The sequence below is a fragment of the Triticum dicoccoides genome, chromosome 5A (assembly GCF_002162155.2).
Source record: "Triticum dicoccoides isolate Atlit2015 ecotype Zavitan chromosome 5A, WEW_v2.0, whole genome shotgun sequence".
NCBI classification, from domain to species: domain Eukaryota; kingdom Viridiplantae; phylum Streptophyta; class Magnoliopsida; order Poales; family Poaceae; genus Triticum; species Triticum dicoccoides.
Window position 1 is genome coordinate 322,398,252 of NC_041388.1, and position 18,213 is coordinate 322,416,464.

Here is an 18,213-nt window from a genome sequence, read left to right on the forward strand (position 1 = left end):
CCCTCTGCTGATCCATGACATCAGTTGTGGTGGGGGGCCTGAGCGAAAGGTGGGGGCAGCTACCCACTTGGCACTTCGCGAAGCTGTGATGTAGAACCACTCCCGCTGCCACAATCCGGACACCTCTGGGAAGCAACCCTCAGGCCATTGAGCATCAGTGATTTTGCTTATTAAAGCGCCTCGGCACACTGCGTGCTGCCCCTTGATCATCTTCGGCTTCACATCGAAGGTCTTGAGCCACAGGACGAAGTGAGGGGTAATGCGGAGGAAGGCCTCGCATACGATGATAAATGTTGAGATGTGAAGAAGGGAATCCGGGGCCAGATCGTGAAAATCTAGCCCATAATAGAACATAAGACCCTAACAAAGGGATCCAGAGCGAGGCCTAGTCCTCGGAGGAAGTGGGAGACGAACACGACGCTCTCGTTGGGTTCGGGAGTAGGGACGACCTGCCCTCGGGCGGGCAGCCGATGCGAAATTTCGGCGGTAGGATATGTGGCCTCTCTCAACCTCTTGATGTCCTCCTCCGTGACGGAGGAAGGCATCCACCAACCTTGAAGGTTGGATCCGGACATAGTTGAAGGTACGAAGCACCTGACCTGAGTTTTGGGTGTTAGAACTCGAGGCGGGGGAAGGATTTGATTGAGCACGAGAGGGAAAAAAGAAAAAGCCTTGTCCCCTTTATGAAGAGGGTGAATATCAAGCGTCCCCCTCGTGACCGTTTGGGACTTGCCTAAGATCTAGGAGTTCTACCAATAGGCACGGCTTGGGTTACCCACGTCCGTATTGATGAGAATCCCGTAATAAAGGGGACATGATATCTGCTTCGACAAGACGTGCCAAGGAAACCGCCTCGCGAAACACGCTGAGATTGGTTATGAAAAACGATTCGAATAAAGACCTGGATGTGGTATGCTGTCACACTATGGGGTACGTCAGCATATTAGATTTATGGAAATATTATTCTCTCTACGGTGGTATGTGGAACTTGTTTTGCAGAGCCGGACACGATCCTCGTGTTCAAAATCTTCTATGAAGTATTCGGAGGAGGAACCCGCCTTGCAATGCCAAAGACAATATGCGAGCCGAACTCATCGTCATTGAAGCCTGGTTCAGGGGCTACTGAGGGAGTCCTGGATTGGGGGGGGGTATCTGGACAGCCGGATTATATCCTTTGACCGGACTGTCGGACTATGAAAATACAAGATTGAAGACTTCGTCCCGTGTCCGGATGGGACTCTCCTTGGCGTGGAAGGCAAGCTTGGCAGTACGGATATGTAGATCTCCTTCCTTGTAACCGACTCTGTGTAACCCTAGCCCCCTCCGGTGTCTATATAAACCGGAGGGTTTAGTCCGTAGGACCAATGTAACGGCCTCGATGCGGCTATATCTCCCACGTGTCGAAGCACGACTTAGAGGCATAACCGCATTGAAAGCAATGTCGCAAGTGAGGTAATCTTCACACAACCCATGTAATACATAAGGGAAAGAGATACTTAGTTGGCTTACAATCGCCACTTCACACAATTACATGAATAAAGCATTACATCAACCAGATACAATCAAGGTCCGACTACGGAACCAAAATAAAAGAAGAACCCCAAATGCGACAAAGGTCCCCGATCGACCCCAACTGGGCTCCACTACTGATCAACTAGAACGAAACAACACAAAGGGCAAGATCTTCATCGAGCTCCTCCTTGAGCTTGGTTGCGTCTCCTGCTCGGTAACATAGGCACCTGCAAACTGGTTTTGGAAGTATCTGTGAGCCACGGGGACTCAGCAATCTCGCACCCGCGAGATCAAGACTATTTAAGCTTATAGGAAGGATGGAGTAATGAGGTGGAGCTGCAGCAAGCGACTAGCATATATGGTGGCTACAATCGCAAAAGAGAGCGAGAAGAGAGGGCAAAGCACGGTCGATAAAAGTATGATCAAGAAGTGATCCTATAGCAACCTACGTCAAGCATAACTCCAACACCGTGTTCACTTCCCAGACTCCGCCGGAAAGAGACCATCACGGTTACACACACGGTTGATGTATTTTAATTAAGGTCAACTTCGGGTTTTCTACAACCGGATGTTAACAAATTCCCATCTGCCCATAACCGCGGGCACGGCTTTCGAAAGTTCAAATCCCTGCAGGGGTGTCCCAACTTAGCCCATGACAAGCTCTCACGGTCAACGAAGGAATAGACCTCCACCCGAGACACTCCGATCAGACTCGGTATCTCGGTACAACAAGACATTTCGACAGGGTAAAACTAAACCAGCAACACCGCCCGAATGTGCCGACAAATCCCGATAGGAGCTGCACATATCTCTTTCTCAGGGCACACTCAGATAGGTCAAGCTACGAGTAAAACCAACCCTCAAGTTTCCCCGAGGTGGCCCCGCAGGCTGCCCAGTTCGGACCAACACTCAGAGGAGCACTGGCCCGGGGGGGGGTTAAATAAGATGACCCTTGAGTCTGCAGAACCCAAGGGAAAGAAAAGGCTAGGTGGCAAATGGTAAAACCAAGGTTGGGCATTGCTGGAAGAGCTTTACTTAAGGCGAACTGTCGAGGGGTTCCCATTATAGCCCAACCGTGTAAGGAACGCAAAATCCGGGAACATAACACCGATATGACGGAAACTAGGGCGGCAAGAGTGGAACAAAACACCAGGCATAAGGCCGAGCCTTCCACCCTTTACCAAGTATATAGATGCATTAATTAAGTAAGATATATTGTGATATCCCAACAAGTAAACATGTTCCAACAAGGAACAACATCTCCATGTTCCAACAAGGAACAAACTTCAATCTTCACCTGCAACTAACAACGCTATAAGAGGGGCTGAGCAAAGCGTAACATAGCCAATCAACGGTTTGCTAGGACATGGTGGGTTAGAGGTTTGACATGGCAATTTGGGAGGCTGACAAGCAAATGGTAGGCATCATAGCATTGGCATGGCAAAAGAGCGAGCAAACTAGCATAGCAAAGATAGTAGTGATTTCGAGGGTATGATCATCTTGCCTGAGATCCCGCGAGGAAGAAGAACGAATCCAAGAAGAAGACAAATGGTCGTAGACGAACAAATCCTCACAACTCCGGAACGAAACCGAAGCTAACGAGAGAAGCAACCCGGAAAGAAACAAACAACATAGTAAACACACAAGCATAAACAAGTCATGATGCACAAACAAGTATGATGCATGTCCGGTTTAATGAGGCATGGCATGGCAAAGTGCAACAAACAATACTACAAGTTAAGTGGAGCTCAATATGCAATGAGGTGCATGTTGACGGAACACCACATCAATTATTTAGTTATCTCTCGTTTAAGCTACCCAACAATATTAACTGTTGTTAAACATGGCAAGAGGTGAAGCATAATATAAACTATACCATCTAAACAATTTAAATGGGGCCGGATATAAGAACAACAAATCCGGTAAATCCCCATATGCATTTAGCAATTTAATGCAACAACAAGTTTAAACATTTTAAATGTTGTTATCATGATGCGGATGACATATACAAGTTTTATGCAATTTTATGAAAATGTTGACATGAGCATGTTATGAAGCATTTGGTCATCATGGAGGAACAAAAAGGGTGCCACGGCGGTGAAACAAAAATGGTGCCACGGCAACATTCCGGTCCCGGTAACTCATGGAGATACCGGTGCAAAAGGAGGCGTGCGGATGTGCGGAACATGCTAGAGATGGTGGGGTGATCCCGGTTCCCGGGTTCCCACGGTTCATCGGCATGGCGAACGAGGAGGAACGTGCATGAAGCAAACGGGCACGGTGCAAACATAGGGTGCATATCATACAACACATGCATTCGGTCCACGGACGGCGTCTCGGGGTTATACCTTCGAAGCGTGCATTCGGGGCGGAACGCGTTTCGTAGAGGAAGTAGTCATTCACGGGCCGTAGTGGAGGTAGTCGTTCGCGGGTCGTCGTGGGAAGTAGTCGTACACGGCGTAGTGGAAGTCGTTGTACACGGTGACGGTAGTTGTACACGTTCGTTTCGTAGATGTCCAGGGTCGTCGGTAGAGGTACACGTTTCGGAGAGGAACTTGTCGTATCCATGTAGTCGTTCACGTGTGACCGTGGTGTAGTCGTACATGTCGGCGATAGTGGAACTTGGCGGTCTCGACGGTCATCGGGGTACTTGTTGGTCCGGTCTTGGCGTCCGCAATCGTAGTGGTACTTGGCGGTCCACGGGATCTTCGAGGTTCGGGCATGTAGGCGAACGACGATGAAGCCGTTGGTCTTGCGTCAACGCCAACCGGCAGCGAAGGTGCACGAAACAGCAGCAGGAGGCTGCAGAGGTGGCGACCATGTGGCTGACAGGGTCGCACGCAGCGCAACACAGAGAGATGACGAAGGCCTCGGGCATGAAGGCTTGAGCGTTGTACGAGGAAGGGGCCGACGGGGTCGGGGTTGCATCTTGGCGATCCAGTGACAGCAGGGGATGGAGCTCGATGGAGGCGGAGCAGCGGTTGGAAGAAGTGGCTGGTGTTGGCCTTGGCATGAAGCAGGGGAGGCGGAGCTCCTGCTAAGGCGATGGCGGCGAGTAGGCAACGAAACTTGGCGTCGACGTACAGACGCAGCTCGGAGAAGCAACGACTAGACCGTGCAGCGGTGGGCGAGGGACTCCGGGACGACGCGCAGGGCGAGGAGGAAGACAGGGCGCGGGGGCGGCGTCTCCCTGGTTCGGCGCGACGAGGAAGAAAAGAGGAGGGGGATCGAGGGAGAGATGCGGGGGAACGAGGGAGAGATGGCTCCTGGCGGCGAGGTATGGACGAGGGGAAGAGATGGGGATCGGGCAGGGTTAGCTAGGGTTAAGAGGGATTGGTGGGGGTGGCTAGGCCTTGGCCTTGGGCCGGCGCGGGAGGATGGGAGGCCCAGGCTGCTGGGCTCCTTCTCTCTCTCTCTCTCTAAAGAAAATAAAAAAAACAAAACAGAGATAGGAAAGAAAAGAAAGAGGGGTTAGGGGAAGAAGTAGGACATGGGGATAATTTTTCCGGACTCGCAAAAATGAGTTTGTTCCGAGAAAAATAGAAAGGCCAAGATTGAAAGATTAAATTCAAACTCATTTGATTTAAATTCAAATGAGTTTGAACTAGGACTTGATGAAAGGAAGGTCCAAAAATGTTCGAATTTTTGGTGGAGCTCCGGAAAATGATGAAATAATTTATGGGCAAGGTTGGAGACCAAGAAGTGAGATAACAAAGGCATGGAGAATTATTTGCAAGTGTGTTATGGTGATTTCCGAAACAATGGAATATTTTATAATATAGCTCCCTAAATATCGGGAGGGTATGTTATAAAGAGAAGTCACCATGTGAGTTCCCTCGGTTTAAATAGATCAAAAGATCTATGCAATTTATTTAGTTGAGTTTTTTTTAAAAAAATGACATGATGGCATGATGCAATGCAAATGATGCAGAGATCAATGCACGAACAAAACAAAATCACACAACGAAACTCGGAGTAGCTGGAAGTCTTCTGGAGCGTCGGTCTCGGGGCGTTACAACACTCCACCACTACAAGAGGATCTCGTCCCGAGATCTAGGATGGCACTGGAGGGAAAAGAAGAGGAAGAGGAGAGGTAAAACCAAGTTGCTTCTTTGACCAATGAGTGAAACCAAAGAACCTTGAGAGGTTGAACAAAATGAAATGAAGAAAACAACGAAGATGAGCAAAGTTGAAAACACTCCGTTAGAAAAGAGGAGCAAGGGATACAACGAGAACCAATAGGTTTAGTGATAAGATAGATATTGAAACCACTCCGGTTAGAACTGGATAGAGAAAGGATAAGATTGATATAATTTGGGCAGCACTCCGACTGTAAATGGAAGGAATTGAACATGAACTTGACAAGATGGGAGGATACATGATGAAATCAACAACACACTGCCTCCGGAATTGAAAGAATGGCACAAGGGGTAAGAAACATTACAAACCGCACTCCGGTTGAGAAGGGAGGCAAAACTTGATAAGATTAGAGAACTCGAATGAAAACACGACACTCCGGTTAAATGGATAAGCAAGAAAAGAACACGATCCTCACAAATCGAGATGGTGAGTGAAAAGAGCAACGTCACAATGCCTCCGAAAGAAATAATAGAAGATATATCATTGGAATAACAGAATGGAGAAGAAAATGCCAACTTCTGCCACAAATGAGTTTGGAAAGCATCCTTGCAAAGAAGAATTGAACGGAGTTGTTGGAAAATCAACAACGAAAAGCACAAGCTTGTAGTGGGCTTATGGAAAACATCTCAAAATTATGAGGTGACAATCGGCCACTAACGGAAACAATTGCTTGCTTGAGATCAACGAAGAGATGAAAACTTCTTCCACCAAGATGATAAAGAGATAACTTGGATCATTGGCTAGCACCACAAATAGCAACATTCCCAATGGAAGGCTTTTAGGTGAAATATGACACAAGATAACTCCAACAACGAGGTTGATGGATTTAAAAATAACTCATTCTTAACAACATGTGAATCATGGAACATGAACTCAAATTATCAAGAATGACATAATACCACCTCCAAAATATGGTAGAAAGAATTTCACTCTGGATTACCATATGAAGAAAACTTGAGCTCCTTAGGAAAGAATCTCGATGAAAACTTTGAGAAGGGAATTAAATCCTTGATGAATCGTCATGTAGAACCTCCATGAAGAACTCCGGTAAACAAAAGGAATGAAAAGAAAGAGAAATTGAAAACACAAGGTGAATCCTTGCAATGATTTAGATGGATCTCCGTGATAATTAGAGCTTGGAACTCCGGGAAAAAGAGAAGATGAAACAAATGAAACCGAGAATTTTAAGGGCCTCCGGAATAAAGAACTAATCACTTGGATGAACAAGAATAAGAATTATGTTATGCTTATCCTTCACCAATTAAATTGACGACAATCAACGGATTTGGTATACTACTTATTCTCGTAGAAAGGATTAAAAGAGATATAGCGTAAACTTGAGAAGGTTTTCAACGAACCACCGGTAGGATTGGAACAACAAATGAATTGATATGATGAACAAGGAAGAGAGATCTTGAAAGAACCACCATAAGAATTGAAAATGATCGAAGTAGGGGTGCATCACCGGTAAGAATTAGCAAATGAACGAAGGTGCTTGAGACAAACTAGATACATGAGAACAAAGAGATCAAGAACTGATTAGAGGATATTCGATAGATGCACCGGCAAGATAGGAGAATGATAACTGACGGCTGAGAATGAATAAACCTGAATTTTTGGACTCCGGATGACAAACTGAGAAGACTCTTGAATATCTCCTGATGGGTGAAAAAGATTCTCACAATCGAAAACAATCATGAGAGGATGGCAACAAGCTAGCACCATGAATCTTGAAGAGAATAGAGCAAGATTAAAGAGAAACTCTTCTTCGGTCTTCAAATGATGAGAATGACAACGAGAAACACCACCAAGAATTATTGAGGCACACCGGAAGAATCAAAAGCGAAGAGGTTGAGCCAACTATGAAAAGAATTTGAAAGATCTTGGAGAAAAGCATTTGACTAATGATAACTCATTCTTACGTCAAACTTGGAGAAGAATTTGAGATAGCTTTGGGAAAATAGAAGAGTCAGGTAAGATCCTGGGAAAAGACCTGTGGGTTAGGGCCCACTCAAAAGAACACCGTTGAAAAGATTTAAAAGAGATGTTGCACCGGTTGAATTAAATGACTTGAATGAGATAATAATCTCCAAATAGCTTGAACGGATTGAGAATGGAAACACGAATCTTCTGAGATATCTTGAGCACTCCGAATAAGAATAGAGAGAGATGAACAATTATGAGAGGCACCGGCATGGGATAGCATTTGAACAAGGATAAGGATATGATCAACACCGAAAGCTTCAGGTAAAACCACCGGAGAAGAAAACGAGAATGAAGAGTGATGAACTTGGAGCTCCGTTAGTATCTTCTTGAGAATCACCGGATAAGAACATTGACGGAAAAGAATGGAGAAACTTCCCATCAATAAAATGGATACATGATTAAGATATCTGAGTCCTTGAACAAAAAGGGTGGGAGGGTGGGAAAAACAAAGGCAACTTGGGGCAGTTGGAATGAACACCGTTGAGAAAACTTAGAATTGATCTTGCGGATGGGGAGAATGATCGGATCCACTTGAAGAGAGACACGCTGGTTGAAAAGGATTGGCAAGACAATCTCGATGATCAAGAAGGATTAGTATTCACATAGGAATATGAGAACACCATTTGGAAAAGGTATGGAATCAACATTTGATTTCGAAGCAACTCGAATACCACAACTCAAAACAAAACAAAGGATTGGCTTGCAAAATAAGCCAGAACAAACATATGATAGAGATTTCGTCCGAAGTTTTCGTGGTGGGGCCTACACGGGCTCGATCGTACAGCACCATCATGTACAAGGCAGTGCACATGACATACGAAGCGTCCCCGAGTCGGCATAGCCAAGGACTCTTTAAGACACAACGAGACCACTGTAAAACCAACCGTGAATAGGCGGACCACTAGACGTCGAACCCCAATTTCATATCATACATCCGTCAGAAAGATATCCTAAGAGCTACTTGAATTCCCACCTATGAAACTCCCGAAATTTCCAGGTTATGCAATCAGGTGTTGGGGATACAGGGGAAGCATAATATCTCATCCAAAACTAACAAATCCTACATCCAGCTGTATCCATCCTTCAACACATAACCAAGAAACCTTCGGAAATCATCTACCTCAACCTTCGAAAAGCATCCGTTATACAAGTCATGGCAATACTCCCGTACTCACCTCAGAACTGGGTTATCGGGGTTATCTCACCAACAACTGCATAAAAGAGATTTTCGATGTCGGCGTACTAAACTCAGGTATTCCAGAACTGCAACGATAAAATTATGATGACAACACCTCAGAGCTCAACTCCCCGGGACACTTCCACTAAACCCCTGACAGGAGGCACCAAGACAATGTTCTCATCATAAAACCATCGGAACGATTCAAAGATACCCGCGTGATCCTAAATTTTTTTTTAGTGAAATTTGAGAAGAGAAGAGTCAAAACTCTACGTCAGGATGCCTTACCAGAGCGATGAAGAGACTGGGGAGTAAAAAGAATTCCTAACTCTCCGATATATATAATCCTAAATGACTCAAAATATTTTTCTAGACACAACTCGGCCGCTAAAAACGATCAAGCAATGGGGCTCCTAAGGTCGGGGAAGGCTCTGATTACCAACTTGTAACGCCCTCGATGCGGCTATATCTCCCACGTGTCGAAGCACGACTTAGAGGCATAACCGCATTGAAAGCAATGTCGCAAGTGAGGTAATCTTCACACAACCCATGTAATACATAAGGGAAAGAGATACATAGTTGGCTTACAATCGCCACTTCACACAATTACATGAATAAAGCATTACATCAACCAGATACAATCAAGGTCCGACTACGGAACCAAAATAAAAGAAGAACCCCAAATGCGACAAAGGTCCCCGATCGACCCCAACTGGGCTCCACTACTGATCAACTAGAACGAAACAACACAAAGGGCAAGATCTTCATCGAGCTCCTCCTTGAGCTTGGTTGCGTCTCCTGCTCGGTAACATAGGCACCTGCAAACTGGTTTTGGAAGTATCTGTGAGCCACGGGGACTCAGCAATCTCGCACCCGCGAGATCAAGACTATTTAAGCTTATAGGAAGGATGGAGTAATGAGGTGGAGCTGCAGCAAGCGACTAGCATATATGGTGGCTACAATCGCAAAAGAGAGCGAGAAGAGAGGGCAAAGCACGGTCGATAAAAGTATGATCAAGAAGTGATCCTATAGCAACCTACGTCAAGCATAACTCCAACACCGTGTTCACTTCCCAGACTCCGCCGGAAAGAGACCATCACGGTTACACACACGGTTGATGTATTTTAATTAAGGTCAACTTCGGGTTTTCTACAACCGGATGTTAACAAATTCCCATCTGCCCATAACCGCGGGCACGGCTTTCGAAAGTTCAAATCCCTGCAGGGGTGTCCCAACTTAGCCCATGACAAGCTCTCACGGTCAACGAAGGAATAGACCTCCACCCGAGACACTCCGATCAGACTCGGTATCTCGGTACAACAAGACATTTCGACAGGGTAAAACTAAACCAGCAACACCGCCCGAATGTGCCGACAAATCCCGATAGGAGCTGCACATATCTCTTTCTCAGGGCACACTCAGATAGGTCAAGCTACGAGTAAAACCAACCCTCAAGTTTCCCCGAGGTGGCCCCGCAGGCTGCCCAGTTCGTACCAACACTCAGAGGAGCACTGGCCCGGGGGGGGGGGTTAAGGGTTAAATAAGATGACCCTTGAGTCTGCAGAACCCAAGGGAAAGAAAAGGCTAGGTGGCAAATGGTGAAACCAAGGTTGGGCATTGCTGGAAGAGCTTTACTTAAGGCGAACTATCGAGGGGTTCCCATTATAGCCCAACCGTGTAAGGAACGCAAAATCCGGGAACATAACACCGATATGACGGAAACTAGGGCGGCAAGAGTGGAACAAAACACCAGGCATAAGGCCGAGCCTTCCACCCTTTACCAAGTATATAGATGCATTAATTAAGTAAGATATATTGTGATATCCCAACAAGTAAACATGTTCCAACAAGGAACAACATCTCCATGTTCCAACAAGGAACAAACTTCAATCTTCACCTGCAACTAACAACGCTATAAGAGGGGCTGAGCTAAGTGGTAACATAGCCAATCAACGGTTTGCTAGGACGTGGTGGGTTAGAGGTTTGACATGGCAATTTGGGAGGCTGACAAGCAAATGGTAGGCATCGTAGCATTGGCATGGCAAAAGAGCGAGCAAACTAGCATAGCAAAGATAGTAGTGATTTCGAGGGTATGATCATCTTGCCTGAGATCCCGCGAGGAAGAAGAACGAATCCAAGAAGAAGACAAATGGTCGTAGACGAACAAATCCTCACAACTCCGGAACGAAACCGAAGCTAACGAGAGAAGCAACCCGGAAAGAAACAAACAACATAGTAAACACACAAGCATAAACAAGTCATGATGCACAAACAAGTATGATGCATGTCCGGTTTAATGAGGCATGGCATGGCAAAGTGCAACAAACAATACTACAAGTTAAGTGGAGGTCAATATGCAACAAGGTGCATGTTGACGGAACACCACATCAATTATTTAGTTATCTCTCGTTTAAGCTACCCAACAATATTAACTGTTATTAAACATGGCAAGAGGTGAAGCATAATATAAACTATACCATCTAAACAATTTAAATGGGGCCGGATATAAGAACAACAAATCCGGTAAATCCCCATATGCATTTAGCAATTAATGCAACAACAAGTTTAAACATTTTAAATGTTGTTATCATGATGCGGATGACATATACAAGTTTTATGCAATTTTATGAAAATGTTGACATGAGCATGTTATGAAGCATTTGGTCATCATGGCGGAACAAAAAGGGTGCCACGGCGGCGAAACAAAAATGGTGCCACGGCAACATTCTGGTCCCGGTAACTCATGGAGATACCGGTGCAAAAGGAGGCGTGCGGATGTGCGGAACATGCTAGAGATGGTGGGGTGATCCCGATTACCGGGTTCCCACGGTTCATCGGCATGGCGAACGAGGAGGAACGTGCATGAAGCAAACGGGCACGGTGCAAACATAGGGTGCATCTCATACAACACATGCATTCGGTCCACGGACGGCGTCTCGGGGTTATACCTTCGAAGCGTGCATTCGGGGCGGAACGCGTTTCGTAGAGGAAGTAGTCGTTCACGGGCCGTAGTGGAGGTAGTCGTTCGCGGGTCGTCGTGGGAAGTAGTCGTACACGGCGTAGTGGAAGTCGTTGTACACGGCGACGGTAGTTGTACATGTTCGTTTCGTAGATGTCCAGGGTCGTCGGTAGAGGTACACGTTTCGGAGAGGAACTTGTCGTATCCATGTAGTCGTTCACGTGTGACCGTGGTGTAGTCGTACATGTCGGCGATAGTGGAACTTGGCGGTCTCGACGGTCATCGGGGTACTTGTTGGTCCGGTCTTGGCGTCCGCAATCGTAGTGGTACTTGGCGGTCCACGGGATCTTCGAGGTTCGGGCATGTAGGCGAACGACGATGAAGCCGTTGGTCTTGCGTCAACGCCAACCGGCAGCGAAGGTGCACGAAACAGCAGCAGGAGGCTGCAGAGGTGGCGACCATGTGGCTGACAGGGTCGCACGCAGCGCAACACAGAGAGATGACGAAGGCCTCGGGCATGAAGGCTTGAGCGTTGTACGAGGAAGGGGCCGACGGGGTCGGGGTTGCATCTTGGCGATCCAGTGACAGCAGGGGATGGAGCTCGATGGAGGCAGAGTAGCGGTTGGAAGAAGTGGCTGGTGTTGGCCTTGGCATGAAGCAGGGGAGGCGGAGCTCCTGCTAAGGCGATGGCGGCGAGTAGGCAACGAAACTTGGCTTCGACGTACAGACGCAGCTCGGAGAAGCAACGACTGGACCGTGCGGCGGTGGGCGAGGGACTCCGGGACGACGCGCAGGGCGAGGAGGAAGACAGGGCGCGGGGGCGGCGTCTCCCTAGTTCGGCGCGACGAGGAAGAAAAGAGGAGGGGGATCGAGGGAGAGATGCGGGGGAACGAGGGAGAGATGGCTCCTGGCGGCGATGTATGGACGAGGGGAAGAGATGGGGATCGGGCAGGGTTAGCTAGGGTTAGGAGGGATTGGTGGGGGCGGCTGGGCCTTGGCCTTGGGCCGGTGCGGGAGGATGGGAGGCCCAGGCTGCTGGGCTCCTTCTCTCTCTCTCTCTCTCTAAAGAAAATAAAAAAAACAAAACAGAGATAGGAAAGAAAAGAAAGAGGGGTTAGGGGAAGAAGTAGGACATGGGGATAATTTTTACGGACTCGCAAAAATGAGTTTGTTCCGAGAAAAATAGAAAGGCCAAGATTGAAAGATTAAATTCAAACTCATTTGATTTAAATTCAAATGAGTTTGAACTAGGACTTGATGAAAGGAAGGTCCAAAAATGTTCGGATTTTTGGTGGAGCTCCGGAAAATGATGAAATAATTTATGGGCAAGGTTGGAGACCAAGAAGTGAGATAACAAAGGCATGGAGAATTATTTGCAAGTGTGTTATGGTGATTTCCGAAACAATGGAATATTTTATAATATAGCTCCCTAAATATCGGGAGGGTATGTTATAAAGAGAAGTCACCATGTGAGTTCCCTCGGTTTAAATAGATCAAAAGATCTATGCAATTTATTTAGTTGAGTTTTTTAAAAAAAATGACATGATGGCATGATGCAATGCAAATGGTGCAGAGATGAATGCACGAACAAAACAAAATCACACAACGAAACTTGGAGTAGCTGGAAGTCTTCTGGAGCGTCGGTCTCGGGGCGTTACAACCAACAACAACAATCATACCATAGTCTAGCTTCTAGGGTTTAGCCTCTTTATCTCGTGGTAGATCAACTCTTCTACTACTCATATCATCAAGAATAATCAAGCAGCACGTAGGGTATTACCTCCATCAAGAGGGCCCGAACCTGGGTAAACATCGTGTCCCCTGCCTCCTGTTACCATCCGCCTAGACACACAGTTCGGGACCCCCTACCCGAGAACCGCCGGTTTTGACACCGACACCCGCACTTGAAGCAAGTAATGTGACTTAGATCCTTCTTGGCGGGCGTTGCTGGGTTGGTACAGTTTTGGCCGTTGCTTCCTCCATTACCTTTCCCATTCCTGGGGCCACTATGGTTATGCGGAATCCCTCCATTGTGGTTGTGACCTCCATGGTTATGTTGAAGGGGTTCTCCCGAGTTCGGGGTAAAGAGGGGTCTCTGATGAGATCCATAATTGTATTTCCCTTGTCCATACATCCTCTTGCGGTTGTCAATCTGCTGTTGTTTCCCTTCAATAATGAGAGCTCTATCTACCAACTCCTGGTAGTTAGTGAAAGTTGCTACCATCAACTGCATGCTCAGCTCATCATTCAGTCCTTCCAGAAACTTCTCCTGCTTCGCGGCATCTGTGGCAACGTCATTTGGGGCATAACGTGCTAGCTTACTAAAGTCATCCACATACTGGCCAACGGTGCATCCTCCTTGGCATAAGTTGCGAAACTCGCACTTCTTCATGGCCATAGTGCCTGCTGATACATGGGCAGTGCGAAAGGTCTGCTGAAACTGGTCCCAATTGACATTGGCTATAGGAAAAGTGGCTGTGTAATTCTCCCACCATGAGGTTGCTGGTCCATCCAATTGGTGCGCGGCAAAACACACCTTCTCAGCATCTGTGCATCCTGCAGTGGTCAACTCCCTCCCAATCCTGCGGAGCCAATCATCTGCAACTATCGGCTCCGTGCTACTGGAAAATACCGGCGGCTGCAACCTCAGAAAACGGGCTAAGTTGTCAACTAGAGGTGGTGGTGGTGGGTTGTTGTTGTTGTTGTTGTTGTTGTTGTTGTTGTTGCCTTGGTTCTAAACTAACAACTGCATCAAGGCATTCTGCAGCTGGATCAACTGAGTGAGCTCCGGTGGGAAAGTAAATTCGGGGTCACGTCTCGGAGGCATCTGAGGGTTTAGAGGGAAGAGGATAGAATAGAATGAGGTCTAGTGAGAAAACACTACCCATATGCACATGAGACAAGCACAATCATATCACTTCAATCAATTCAAACAAGGGCATATAATCGGACTAACTATTGTTACAAAAGTGCTCGGACTATACTATATACATGGTGGAATACTACTACTGATATGGTGGTCCAGTAGAAAAAATGGTCAGTGGAAGACTCCATAATATCTGCTCCAGCTTCATCAACAAAGTCATCATCGCTATCGTTGGGGTCCGAGTCGGTGTCATTGATGATGATGTAGTTCTCCGGGCAAGTGGAATCGTCATCTTCTCCTCCCGGCGCGGGGTCTCCCATGAATACTCCTAGCTTCCTTGTTAGATCGTCATTCTTCTCCACTAATATCGTCATTTCCTCCTTGTATCCATCGTGTTTAGACTTGAGTTCTTCCTCCAGCTCCATGATCCTAGTTATTGCCTTCTTCAGATCTATCATGCCTGCACACATCTGGTTCTCCTGGCGACGAATGTGCTTATTTAACTCCCGGATGAAAGATGCAATGGACCTATCCTTCCTGGTGCTGATCATCTCCCATTGCTCATCTCGGCACCCAGAAATCTGGTAGATGTTATCCTTGAGATCCTTGTGGTAAACTTCTCTAATGCGTCCCATGGTGATGTGGGCTGCCATGCTCTTGCCTAGACTCCAGGCTGGTGCATCAAAGGAAAACTGTATGGGCTCGGGACTAGCGTGAACGCCCTTCCTGGAACTTGAACTCTAATCATCCAGTGCTCCCCTTCTGGTAAAGTGGCATTGTAGGTCCCGGTGAAGCTTGGTATTCCAATGTTTAGGTATCTAGTAAATTCCTTCAAGTGTCGTCCAAAAGGAGTATCTTCATCCGGTTGAGTGAACCTGTTCCTTGCATCCGCCATCCTAAAGAGTAGAAAAGGGAGAGGAGTCAGAAATGAGAAGAGAGTAGTGATCTAGGGTTTTAGCTTAGTGTTCGTGTCCTACAGTCAGCGTGTGCTCTGATACCATCTTGTAGCAACCAGACCTCAAACAGTCTGATCTTTGTGCATCAGTGTCATCCCTGGATTGGTAATGCTGACACACACAATACTTGAGGATTTATAACAGAGTAGCAAATCACACACTTATTACATCGAATGTCTCAAAAGAGAAACTATTACAATAAATATGGCTTAAGGCCATCTAAAATGATAACAGCGGAAGGCTTGGAAGATAAAATGAGTCCATCAACTCCAACGACATCACTGAGTGAAAGACAACGACCTATGGCTCCTTACCCGTCGTCTGAAAAGTCTACAACATGAACGTTATAGCCCGAAACGGGTTAGCACATGGAATATGCTGGCAAGGTAACACAAGAGTAATGAACAGAATAAATGCTATCACTACATGCATATTTGGCTGGTGGAGGCTGTATGGTTAATATGTTTTTGCGGAAAGCCAATTTTTTCCTACAACAAAGTAATAAATTTGTTTAACTATCATGGTAGTTGTTAAACATTGAGAAGGTTCCTCCAACTCAATCCCAATTAAACATCATCATTAAACCCAATAAAATTATATTAAGAGTGATGAGATCAACATGATAATCCAAGAACCAGATACTCAAGATGTCCATAACCGGGGACACGGTTAACCATGATTAGTTTATACACTCTGCAAAGGTTTGCGCACTTTTCCCCACAAGACCCGATCTCCTCCGTTGGATTTCTCACTCTACATGGTGTTTGAGAAATGGATGACCGAGACACAGTCTTTCTGAAGCTTTAACTCTCTACTCTGGATAGACCGTACCACCTACAACCCACTACATCTGCTAGTCTACCTCTTCGAGAGCTTCACGCAACTTACTCAACTATGCCAGAGCCCATAATGGCTTGTGGCTGCACACGGAAGTTTCTAGCATGAAAAATGTTATGATCCCTTTGAGCCTGGGTGGCGGGTCGTAGGATGATCACACGGGTCCTCCGGGATATCCTAGGACAACACTAGATTCTCCAGGTTCCCACAAGCAATCCACCGAGATGTGTATTTAAGTTGCCACCTTAAGTTGAACCATTAATTAATAACTCACATCTGTAATGAATACTCTCAAACCCAATCCACCTCTACGAGCATAGCATAGCAGTATAAGAACAACATAGAAGTAACTCCCAAGGGTTTGAAAATAAACAGGTGAATAGGTACTACCTCATCTACTTCCCAAAACTCACAAGTTAATCAGATCCTAACCATGAAATTATTTGAGGATTGATCTAATGCAATAAAACTGGGTAGTAAAAGGGTATGATCAAAGTGTTACTTGCCTTGCCGATGATCCGTGAAACCTAGAGAGCTTCGCACTTCAGGTACTCTATCGCAAACAAACAAGCATACAATAAGCACTCAACTAGAGGCACGGGTGAAACTCAAATAAGAAGTCTAACCAGAAAATTCAACTTAAGAACTCCGGTTTGCAAAAAGAATCAAACCAAACGAAGCAATGAAACTCAAACTGCGAAAGAAACAAGATCCGTTTACTAATCTGGACTTAAGTCAAATTTTACAGTAGCATAATCTTATTCAAGTTGGTTAAACAAAAAGAGGGCTTCGAAACGAAGATCTAGGCGCTTGAATCGCCAGATTCCGAATAAACGAGCGAAAAGTTATAGTAGAACGAAGATTAGGGCAGGATTCGCAATCAAAAATATTCGCGGAAAAATCCTGGAAAAAGAAAAACTGACGAACAGGCTAAAAAACGAACGTTCGTTGTCTGTGGCTAACGGGCGAAAATCGTTCGTTAAAACGAACATACGAACGGGCGTTCGCTAAATAAATAAACCGGAAAATAAAATAAATAAATAAAACCGATCTAAATCTAGGGTTTCAAAAAACAACAACAACAAAAAAATCCGATCGGTTCTCCGAAGAAAACCGGCAACTGCGGTGGCGGCTACCTCGGCGATGTCCGGCGACTACGGCGGCTAGCAGCGATGGCGGCGAGGGGATCCAGCGGCAGCGGGGTGGCTCCGGCGGCGGCGCGGCTAAGCGGTGCGTGCAGCGGGGCGGCGGTGTGCAGCGGCGACGGGGCGGCGGCGGATCGGGGCGGGGCGGGGCTGGTGCTAGGGTTCGGCGAGGCTGGCGGGCCTCGGCGGCTTATAAGGCCGGCCGGGTCGGAGTCCTAGTCGGGCACGACCCGACTAAGTCGGTTGACTTTAAAAAAAAAATAATTCCTCTTAGAAAACGAAAGAAAAGAAATACTAAACGGACTCCAAAAATCCTGAAATAAATTTTCCCCGTCCTCTAAAAATCTAGCGGACAAGGTGAACATTTACTTGGGCCACTAATGCAATTTTGAAAAACGCATATTTTTCCTAATTCAAATAAAATAGTGATAAAAATTCCAAATAAAATCTTGTTTGATTTTAATATTAAATCTCCAATATTTCTTCATTTTGGGGAAGTCATTTTATGCCCTCTATTTTATTTTCATAAAATAAATATTCGAAGAGAAAATAATTCAATTCAAACGATCCTCTTTTTCCAAAATTTGAGGAAACTCAAATATGGAAATAACGAAATCCCCAACTCTCTCCGTGGG